Below are 11,941 nucleotides of genomic sequence, written 5' to 3' on the forward strand. Positions count from 1 at the left end.
TTCCTTCCTGGGCGTGGGAAGTGGGGAAGAGGCAAGGGCAGCGCTGTTCTTTCAACGGGTCACTTGCTGCTGCTGTGGTTTTCCCTGACAATTAGCTGACTGTGGGGGAGGGGTCGGCCTGGGAGGTGCTTCACCTCTCCTTCCCAGGTCTTAAAATGGTGAAAATGGGGAGAGGAGGAGGCACCGCGGGGAGGGGGGGGCGCGCGGTGAGGCTGCATAGCTCGGGAAGAGAAGGTGCCACCAGATGGGGCAGGGAAGCCAAATTCAATACTCCCACCCTGCCGGCCCTGGGGCTGCAGTGGGCAGGCTGGTCCTGGGACTAAAAAAGTTGGGGGGCACTGTTCTATTGTATTCTTTTTTTTCTAATGGCAAACTAGAATGATGTTTATATGTGTGTTACATGATTAAATTAACATCTGAGAAACTAATGCCCTCATTTTAAACCCAGGGCTAACATTACAACAGACTCTTATTTATTGCACTTTCAAGAAATGCATGCACTAAATTGTCATTATCAGGAGATCCATTATTAAATATTGGACTTGCCTCATCCCTACTGAAGGGCAGGGAGAAGATGTAAAACTGTCAAGATATAATGACATGAGTCTATATTCCCTACTGAGAAATTAGCTGAATACACACACACTCATGCACACACACACACACACACACACAGCTGCTCCAGGTTGATGTCACGATAACAGAGCACCCTTCCTTTGGGCAAACACTGAGCACTATTTAGTCTTCCCTATTATTTCAACTGTATTTGCCCTAGGCAAGGAAAATGGAAAAGAATTACTGATTTTAAAGGCTTTACTCACAAAGAGAACTAAATGGTTCAAAGGATAAGAGAAATGTTCTGGAAATAAGACATAGTGTGGTCTGTATTTAAAGTACAAAGAGGCAAAGAAGAGTTTTTATACCTCACTTTTTTCTACCTTAAGGGTCACCAACAAGCAGGCTTCATGTAGAGGAGCAGCAAATCAAACCCTGTTCTCCAGATTACAGTCCACCACTCTTCATTGCACCATTCTGGTTCTTATTGTAATTTTTAAAAATCACCATGTTTGCAGGAGTGTTCACAGGAAGCAATATTACAATTATATATAGGCCTTAGAAAAGAGCCCCATGGCGCAGAGTATTGCAGTACTGCAGTCCTAAACTCTGCTCACGACCTGAATTAGATCCCCGGTGGAAGCTGGGTTTTCAGGTAGCCTGCTCGAGGTTGATTCAGTCTTCCATTCTTCCGAGGTCAGTAAAATGAGTACCCAGCTTGCTGGGGGAATGTGTAGATGACTGGGGAAGGCAATGGCAAACCACTCCGTAAAAAGTCTGCCGTGAAAATGTTGTGAAAGCAACGTCACCCCAGAGTTGGAAATGACTAGTGCTTGCACAGGGGACCTTCCCTTTCCTTAGAAAACTAGAAATCTTATGATGATCAAAATTCCACATTATAACTTTTATCTGGCCATTATCAGAAGATTCGGACACCTCTGAAAAACCTGTATATGTTTATAAAACCCATTAATATAATCAGTGCCAGCCCCAGGTGGGTACCCCCAGTGCCACCGCCTCCCGCCCTTCCTCCGCCACGCCACGTTCTGTTGCACCCCCCCCCCGAAGCTCGCCACAACAAGGCTGGGCCTTACCGACTTCGAGGCAGCCACGTGCTTTTTTAAAGCCAGTGCTGGATGAGGCTTTGCTCCCCCTCCTTTATGGAACCAGCTGCCTCGAAGCCGGTAGGGCCCAGTCTTGTTGAAGCAAGTTTGGGCAGGGGGGGAAGCACGGTGGAAGGGAGGGGGCTGGCGGTGGCAGCAGCGGCAGAGCAGCAGACTAAGCGGTTGTCTTGGGCACCGGGAGGGAGGGAGCCCAATTCGGTGCCCCCCCTCCCAGTGCCCTAGGCAACCGCCTTGCTTGCCTAGTGGGTGAGCTGGTCCTGAATATAATTTACGGTATATTCAAAGCTTCCACTGTCAGCACAAGCTTCTACTTAGCTGAAAGAAGTGGAATAGGATTAACGAGTCCTATCACACATGCTCTTACAATGAAGTCTTACCCTTAATTACTCTAATAGCCTACTGCCAGATTGGAAGGCAGTGGGAAAGACAGGGACTGCCATTGTACTAGGGCTTTCCTGCACTATCCCACCATAAACTTCCATATATTCTATATGAATTTATATCATCCAAATACATAGTGTCCTATGATCAGTAAGATAGACCCTTCAAAAATTAGGATCAAAGTATATTTATTATTGTATAAAAAATCATAACAATTGACTTTTCCAAATACGAATAAATGGTCCCCAATGCCATTGGGGAAGGCAATGGCAAACCACCCTGTAACAAAAAGTCTGCCAAAAAAACATCATGATGCAATGTCACCTCATGGGTCAGTAACGACTTGGTACTTGCACAGGGGACTACCTTTACCTTTTCACTGTCATGATAATGAACTGTCAGCCTCCTTCAAGTTCTAATCAAAATTCTATTAATCTAGTTGATGCTATCTATAGTTCTGTAGGATTTTTACTCTTGTACAGTATCTAATATCCATTTTATCACTATCATATTCACCTGCATATTTAAAGTATTAAAGCAACAAACCCATAAGGTCTTAAATGAAAACTGAACTCTTCTTCCAACTCTTCTTCCATAGCCATCAATAATATGTAAAATCTACATTTAAATTATCACATTTACAATAGACCAAATTGGAATTACAAATTCTATTCTAATATTGAGGATGTCAAAAGTACACAATAATGAAAGCATTCATGAAGGTTTCCATCATATTTGATATTCTGAAGTAAGATATATCAAACCTTGAAATTACTAGAACTGATTTTCCTGTTTATAAAAGTTTTACTCACATTTACTTCTGAGCAACAAGCATGGAGAAATACTATCAAATTCTAGTGACAATCTGCTATTAATTGATTTTTATAGTCAATTAAAAGAATTGTCTGAATTCCAGGTACTGATAAACAGGAGTCTCCAACCTTTTTGAGCCTCGTAGGCCCTTTGGAATTCTCACACACAGGGGCGGGGGGGGGGGGGCACAACTATAAAATGGCTGTTGCAAGAGGCAGAGGAAGCCCAAATATAGAGGAGGAAAAAAGAAGAGATTGGACTGGTCAGGGAACAAAAACAACAGTATGGTGGCAACTCTCATTGAGGCAGCCTTATTTTAATTTGCACAGCCAATCAGATCTCAAGTGGCCAATCAGAAACCTTGCTGGGCAAGAGCCCCATACTGCCACACCCACTTTCTAACTTACTTTATCTGCATCAGGAAAGGGGTCAGCAGGCACCATGTTTGGGACTCCTGTGATAAAACTCCAGATGAAAGCCCATTCTACAATGAACTTGGTGGAAGAGAAGAAAGCTGTTCCCAGACATAATGGCAAACTTCTGTTCACAATGTATTAACACAACTTATTACTGTGCTTCAATGCTCCAGGCCATCTCTTCTCACTGTGAAAGCTACCTAAACTGCAAAGTCTTTAATTAACCCTCAATTTATTATTTATTTAATTTATATCCTGCCTTTCTTCCCAAATCAGGATCTAAAGCATCTCACATCATTCTCCTCTCCTCTGTTTTATCCTTACAACAACCCTGTGAGGTTTGTTAGGCTGACCAAATGTGATGGGCCAAGGTTACCCAGCAAAGCTTCCATGGCATGAGTGGGGATTCGAACCAGGATCTTCCACATTCCAGTCTGACACTTTTAATCACTACACCACAAAATTTCCAAGTGCAACTGTAATGATTTGTAATTATATGTGTGTGTGTTCCTTTACTTGTTGCAGTAGAGAAAGGCGGTGAAAGAGGGAGATGAGTGAGTGAGTGAGGTGATTGGTTGGTGACAGAGGGTGTGGACAGAGCTAAGAAGTGTGAGGGGAGGGAGGGGGAGAGGTCAGTCAACAGTTAACTCTCAGCAGAGCGTCAGCAGTTTTGAGTGTCATCCATGGTCAAACAACAATATATAGTCTGAAACCAGTCTTCTAGTTAGAAACCCATCTAATGCCATGAAAGGTATTAAAGTTTCTAAAGAAGAGAATGATAATACTAAAGATGACATATCAAGGGGCTAAAGAGAGTCAACCCTAATATTATTGAAGAGTGTGTGTCACGTTCTCAGGGTGCAGGCAGGAGTTCAAAGCCAGTCCAAGGTCAAAGTCCAGGAAGTCAAGCAGGAGCCAAGTCACCAATGCAGAATGACAAACTGGAATCAGAAGTCAATGTCCAAAAGCCAAAAGGTCAGGGTGCCAAGGAAATCAAGCAGTCAGGATCAGGAAGGAGCGGGGATGCAAGCCAGAGAATAGATTTGCTGCTTCCACAAGGTAACCAGGTCCTGGGTGGGAGCTATATGAGAGTCTCAATCAGCCTGCTCCCGGGGTGGCAGTGACTCTGCTAGAACTCAGGGCTGAGAGACCTGAAGCATCGGCGTGCCTCATGTCTTTGCTCTGAAAGTTCTTTCCAGAGCCTGCTTTGAACGCTTGAGATGGGAGGAGGAGAGCTTGGAGGAGATTGATCGTCAACCGCTGACACTGGTGCCTGGAGAGTGATTGATGGGCCAGCTGCTGTTTGTTCAGCTGAGGAACTGGCTGGCAACTCTTCCAGGTCTGTTAACCCTTCCAGCTCCTCCTAGTCAGGGCTCATGACAGCATGTGAGAAAGTGTTTCTAATCAAATTCCTGGTGGCAGCATTACATACATTAAGAAGGAAGTCGTGACAGCAGGCAATGAAGGAAGGCATCAAGAATACTTACTACAAGCCAGGATTCTAAGCTATACTTCAGTTGGGGGGGGGGGGGGGGTGAGAAACACAAGCTCCAATTTGCCCAGGCTCTTGCATTCAATGTCATGTCAAACCAGAGTCTGACTGAAGGATTCCCAAATTAGGGGAATTACACTCATGCTCCGTGCACAACAGGAGGAGTGGGGAAGAATATGTGAGCTGTGTACAAGGCCAACAAAGCTATGCTTGTGCTTATCATACACAAACAGAGCTATGTCATGCTGTTTTTCATGACATCTGAATACCGCCCATGTTTTGTATACATATATCTCTGGCAACTCCATTTATAGAATCACAGGTAGCAACCCTCTCCCTGAAATTTGGTGAGATGCTTGAAATCTTGAAAGCTGTATCAATTGGAAAAAGAAGGTGCTAGAAGAGACTTTAAAGTAGTCAAATGGTATAAAGCAGCTTCAAAAACTCATAATAATGTATTTTCATTTTTTAAAATACAGATTCTTTTTAAGTCCTAACTGACCTCGCCATTAACATTGCCTAGGTTGCTGCAGGAAAGGAAAGGTCCCCTGTGCAAGCACCAGTCATTTCCAACTCTGGGGTGACTTGGTGTCACAATGTTTTCACGGCAGACTTTTTACGGAGTGATTTGCAATTGCCTTCCCCAGTCATCTTCACTTTCCCCCCAGCAAGCTGGGTACTCATTTTACTGACCTCGGAAGGATGGAAGGCTGAGTCAACCTTGGGCCGACTACCTGAATCCAGCTTCCGCTGGAATCGAATTCAGGTCGTGAGCAGAGAGTTCAGACCACAGTACTGCAGTACTGCTGCTTTACCACTCTGTGCCACAGGATCACTGCAACAAATAATCTATTATAAGGTTGCTGCAACAAATAAGCTATTATGAGTAAATGACACATAAAAATACATCCAGGTGGGCAGTCACATTGGTCTGAAGCAGCAGATCAAAGGTTGAGTCCAGTGGTACCTTTAAGAGCAACAAAGTTATGTTCAAGGTATAAGTTTTCATGTGCAGGCACAAAAATTGAATAAAATTTTGTTGGTTTTAAAGGTGCCGCTGGACTCAACATTTGTTCTGACGCTGGCCTATTTATACTCCAAAGTTCATATTACTTCAAAACATTCAGTAACAATAATTCCTTAGGTTGATAGCATAAGATACTAAAAAATGAGAGGTCCTTTTATTTGTCTTTGAGGAGTTTTCGACAGAAAGGAAAAAGGTACAAGCATTCAGCATGAAGCTTCTGAACGTGAAACATGAATAATTGTTCACTGTGATGAATACATTTGATAAAATGAACTGCATTTCAATCTATATCATGAAATCAGAACCAGAAAATAAAAAGCAGTCTACTATTAGAGATCCTGTACCGAAACGCTTCAGAACAATGTTGGACTACTATTACCTACTTGCAGGCCACAAGTGTGACTTGTTTGTATTATCAGCAGTAGAGTTACCAACAGAGGGGTTTTCCCCCCTAATGGTGGTGAAGAGCTATTTTTTTTTTGTCCTTTCCATTCCCTTAACTAGCCACAAAATTCAATAAATACGCTATCAGGTGTACAATGCAACAGCATTAACTTCATAGAAAAACAGTACAAGCAGTCCACGGCACTGAAGCAACAGGATGAAAGACAGCAACAACCTGAATCAAATCCTTTTGAGACACTCTCATAGTAAGTTCACAAACAAAACACTTTAAAAAATTGCTTGACATTCCAAGTATGCCCCCACTAAATTTAGCTGTATCCTCAATAGTGTTTCATAAACAGCTAAAAGGAATCAACAATTGTACTGAGGTCCCAAGTTTGCAACTCTATATGCACTTAAAAAGGTAAAGGTAGTCCCCTGTGCAAGCACCAGTCGTTTCCAACTCTGGGGTGACAGTCGCATCACAATGTTTTCATGGCAGACTTTTTTTTTTAACGGGGTGGTTGCACTTAGCTGGCAGTAAAACTCACTGAACACAGTAGAACTTGCTTCCAACTAAACATACACAGAATCACTTCTGAAGGCTACTCTCTTACGCACACTTGTGAGTACCATGGAATATTTCCAAGTAACCAAACAGGACATATACAAGATCATGCACAATCAAGGGTGCTAGTCTTCCACATACTGGGGCAACCAGAAGTCACTGAAGTAATGAAGAAAACTTTAAGAGACAAATCCATACAAAACGTTGAGACAGATCCATACACAGATCTCAGAATCCAAGAAGGTAGTAACATGGCACAGGAATTGCAAGGTTAGTTGGCATCCTTTGAACAATCCCAGGACTACGCTCACACCCACGTAAGGCAGTACCCCAAAAATATAATAAAAAACATAAGATCAACAGCACTACCATTTCTTTCAATAAACACAATGGCAGGGATATGGGAAACACCCACATATGATTATCAACACACACCTTTAGTCCATCCATGTATACCCTAAAAGCGAGACAAACATAGCACTAAAGAAATACTTTAGGACACAAATAGTCAATCTAAACATCATGCAACTATCAAGAGCAAGCTGACTGCAAACCAAATGCAAAACAGGACAGCAAATAAGGCTGGAAAACAGGATTCAGACTAGCTTTCACAAATTACAAAGAGCATCTTTCTATATGGAGCATGAGATCTAATTACAACTTCCAAAAGATGAATAAAGGTGACCCCATGACATATTACCACAATGGTGACAGCAAGTGCCCCCCTTTAAATCGCTCCCCAAATTTCAATTATCATCGTTCCAGAATCAAATTACCGGTAGTTTTCACAATCACTAGATAGTTGCATCAACTCCCCCCCCCCCCCTCCATCCCTAAAGATCGTTAAGAATGATCAGTCCGATGAGCGTAGACGGCACAAAGATTTAGGACTCAAATACAGCTAAAACTAATTCCGGGCTACAGTAGGCAACAGGCCCACTCTTCTCCGAGCACCACCGTGTTTTTCTCTGCATTTCCAAATATCAGGTAGTATCCCAAATGAAGGAACTTTTTAAATCACCAACAAAAGGGTGAATACTATTTTTAAGTAACCTGATCCTTTCAAAGGAAGAGGGAGGAGGTGGACTACAGTAGTAATTCTAAATATACCCAAACGACCCTAACTCTGAAGGAAGAAACCCCTTCCCGAGTGCACCAAAAAACATTTAATCTTCCAACCGTGCGCATGTGTGAGACAGACAGACGTTTGCCGAGAGAGAGGAGACCCCATACAATACATGCAAAATTTTACCTATGGCTCCCCTCCCAAGAAAAAAGTAGAAGGAACTGGCTTACCTCAACAGCAAGCGCGCCTTTGTGTTTCCCTCTTGCTGCCTCCGCTGCTCTAGCTGGCTCGCAGGAGCTGCAGCACCTCCTACAGGGAAGGAGGGGCGGGCCGGAGACAAGCCACCCGGAGGCGGGGTTAAGAGGAGTCGCCTCAATTTCTGGCAGGAAGCCTCATCCGGGCTTCTTCCCTTCACCGCCGGCGCCTACGGCTCACTATATGGCAGCCCCCTCCGCTGCCCTCATTGATTCTCTCGCCTCTCCCTCCGCGTACCGCCTCCCTGCCAACGTTCACTCAGGTCTGAATCTGTCCCTTCGAGGCGTACGGTGGAGGAGAGGGTCAGGCGGGCTGGCGCCTGCAGACGCTACAGTCGTGCGGAACTTAGACGCAGCAGAGAAGGGGAAAGCTCCCTCGCTGGTTGCGCGGCGTTCGCAGCTAAACACGGAGTGACCAGAGAAGGTAGTGGTTGTTATCTCATAACGGCTGTGAACGACGACGCCTGGGAGGCGGAGGCTCTTCTGTAATCGAGCCCAAGGGGCGGGACTCTGGCCGCTCCGAGTGCCACAAAACGACTGTCACCATTCGTATCACGTCTCTCTCACGCACGTCGCCTCTGTCCCCGGGACTTGCAGTTCTACTCCCGCCCCTCCTTTCTTGTTACACAGCTCTTCAAAAATCACTTCGACTGTCCCCTCACACTCCAAGCGTTTCCAACACCTGGCACTGAAAGCCGTTCTCACAGGTAATTGGAGCATATAAACCAACGTGGATCAAATTCAAGATGGTGTAGCTCGCCTGAAAATAATTCACACGTGGCACACCACTGACTAGCCCTTGATATATTATCATATTTGTTCTTTACTGGAATTCCTCTGTGCTTCTAACATAGGGCTGCCAAGTCAAGAAATATCTGGGGACTTTGGGGGTGGAGCCAGGAGCAAGGACATGACAAGCATAATTGAACTCCAAAGGGAGTTCTGGCCATCACATTTAAAGAAACTGCACGCCTTTTAAATGCCTTCCTTCCACAGGAAATAATGAAGGACAGGGGTACCTTCTTTTGGAGCTCATAGAATTGGACCCCCTGGACCAATCTTTTTGAAACTTGGAAGGTATTTTGGGGAGAGACACTGGATGCTATGCTGAAACTTTGGTGCCTCCACCTCAAAAAGCAGCCCTCCAGAGCCCCACATAACTGTGGATCAATTCTCCATTAATTTCTATGGGAATCAGTCTCCATAGGGAATAATAGAATGCCCAACAGACATTTCCCTCCCCTCCCTCTGCTTTCTGATGACCCTGAAGTGGGGGGAGGGCCTCCAAACCGGGGGATCACCTGCCTCCACCTGGGGATTGGCAACCCTATCTAATGTACGCTACCTGGCCATTAGAAAACTGAAAACTCTTCTGTCACTTTCATTTTAAATTTGAGTGGAACAGCTTAGCAAAGGTACGGATGGGTTTGTTCAAGCAGTTTTTCTTCGCATTACATTGCCCTCTTCTGCTTCAGGATGATTTGCTTGCTTATTTATTTTGGACGTCATTGTCTTTGGGTACCATGCCTGCTGGCAAATAAGCTCCAAACTGCCAGTTCAGTACAAAGTTGTACTAAGTGTAAGTAAATACATTTGCATTCTTCCCAACCCCCCCCCCCCCCCACACACACACACAACCTTCCAGGAACTTGTTCAGCTTTTCTTTCCTAATCTCTTCTGTAGTCACTTGGCAGGTCTGTTCAGCCTTTTTACCATATTCCCTTCATGTTCCCCAAACTAATTTCATTCCAGATTGTCCCACCTCCATCAACCCCAAATAACACTGTTGTTGGAAACACAAACTAACTTTTAGTCTTATAATGTTCCTTTATATTCTCACTCCAAGAGCAGATAGGCTGTAATTGCCAAAAGTGGGTTCTAAAAATGGGCTTCAGTAGGGCTGCTTTACTATGTGCCTTGAGACTGAGAATCAGTCCACTTCAGCATATATACTGTGTGCAAATAAGCCTGCCATTCCTTCCCAACATCAGTTCCCTTGTTTAAACCATTTTATGCCCACACTCCTGTTTCATCTGCACAACTGGATCCTATGCCCACATACCTGTTTCATCTGCACAACTGGATCCTATGCATCATACATATTTATTCAAAAGTAAGTTCCACTGTGTTCTATGGGGGTTACACCCAAATAAATATGCAGAGAGAAGCAGCCTTAAAATTTCACTTCACCCACCCTTTGTAGCCCAGTTCTAACCAAGCTTAGAGATAAATTTCACTGAATAGAATATATTTGCAAATTAATCTGTTTAGAGTTATCGATTCTCCCAAAAATCAATTTGAGCAGAGTGCTTTTCACACATGCATTCTTCTTACTGTTAATTTCCATCCTTTCCAGTATGTATGTTACATGCTTTTCATTTCTCTGCAATACTCCCACTCACCTCACCCAGCTAGACACACCCACACCTCCAACTACATATGCTCACCAGTGCTTTCTTGTTCTCTCTTCATAAACCAATTTTCCTCCTAACATAGTGAAGAGGAAGTCTCTTGTAATAATCAAGATAATCCTTTGAAAACATTTCCTTATAGCTTTAATAACACTTGCAATCTCCAAGACTGCTGAGTTCAACTATGTCCTGTTTCCCTTACCCTCCCAGATTATTTCATCACCATAATATGCTTTTAAATGCAGAAGCACAATCTTGTAGTGCTTGAGGATATGGGGATTTTGCCAGCTCCATTATGGCTAAATGTCATTTGGTATTTGCTGTGGTTGGATCTTCAGTATGGAAGGAAGATGCTGCATATTTCTGTGTCATTAAGAAAAGAAAATGTAATCCTAATTGCTTCCCTTGCATTAAAGTGGATGTTTAATTAATTTTACAAAAGCATTTTGAGGGCAGGAAAAAGAGAAGCATCTCTCACTGTCAGAACAGCAGATAATCGTTCAACTCTGCAACCCTTATATAAAAAGCAAGCAGCAGAATCTATTTCAAGAATGGCTGAATATTCCTTCTACTTTTCCCACCATCATTTACATATTTTAGAAATGGATAGAAGGTTACTTACTGAACAGTTTTCCAGTGCGTCTTGGGTCTCCTGTATAGGTGCTTTCCCCCCTTTTTGTAGGTAGACTATATCCCACACTGCTGCATAGAGAAAGAGGCACACACACTGCAGCAGCAAGGACAGGAAAGTATGTTACTTCCTAGAGAGGCTCTTTATTGCCACTAGGCGCTGGCACAGGAAAAAGCATTTTTCTTAAAGCTCACTGATTCGTCCTCAGCTGTTTCCTGCCATCTACAATGCAGAAAAGTCTAACTTTTAAAAATGCATTAGAAGCTTTGTTTATAAGGGATCAAAATGAGAATTGAGAAGAAAAATGCAACAACATTATTAATCAAAGAAAAGAGAATAGTTCAGTCTTTAACCATTCCACAGTCGAATGTGTGTTTACTGGTACAGCTGGAGGTCCCACTGAGTTCAATAGTAGTTATAGAATGCCTAATACTTTATCCTGCTTCCACTTTCAACATTTTAAAATCCAGCCAATTAAGCTGTGTATATGTTATATTCATGTGTTCACACTGCTATATAAATGTGTGTTTGTGAGAGCAGAAATAATGCAATGCGGTTATAAGGAATAAGGCTACATTTTATATTCTATGTTATTTAATAGAATGATTAATATTACTTCATGTTCTTTTATGGTAATGAGATTTATTTATTTATTTTCATTTTATTTATATTCTGCCATTCCCAAAAGCATGCTCAGGGTAGATCACACAGTAGTGTGATCAGGTGTAATATCACTGCAAATATGATATAGCGGGAAACCAGTGTGATCTGCAGTATTTCTAGAATAGAATATAAACAAATATGGAGGGGGGGACCCTA

General features: G+C 43.1%; 1 protein-coding gene across 4 annotated transcripts in view; it reads right to left on the reverse strand.

Annotated features, from left to right (window-relative positions):
• Positions 1-11,204, reverse strand: part of ADD3 (adducin 3) — a 258,754-nt gene extending 247,550 nt beyond the window's left edge. Inside the window, exon 1 of one of the 4 annotated variants that reach the window (XR_009555571.1) lies at positions 8,057-8,286. The gene's annotated coding sequence lies outside the window, so the exon portion shown is untranslated. Of the gene's footprint in view, positions 1-8,056; positions 8,288-11,113 lie in introns of those variants that run through there. The other 3 variants (XM_060241696.1, XM_060241697.1, XM_060241698.1) reach the window with 3 other exon arrangements.
• Positions 11,205-11,941: the final 737 nt, after the last annotated feature.

Source organism: Heteronotia binoei, chromosome 6 (assembly GCF_032191835.1).
Source record: "Heteronotia binoei isolate CCM8104 ecotype False Entrance Well chromosome 6, APGP_CSIRO_Hbin_v1, whole genome shotgun sequence".
Classification (NCBI taxonomy): Eukaryota; Metazoa; Chordata; class Lepidosauria; order Squamata; family Gekkonidae; genus Heteronotia; species Heteronotia binoei.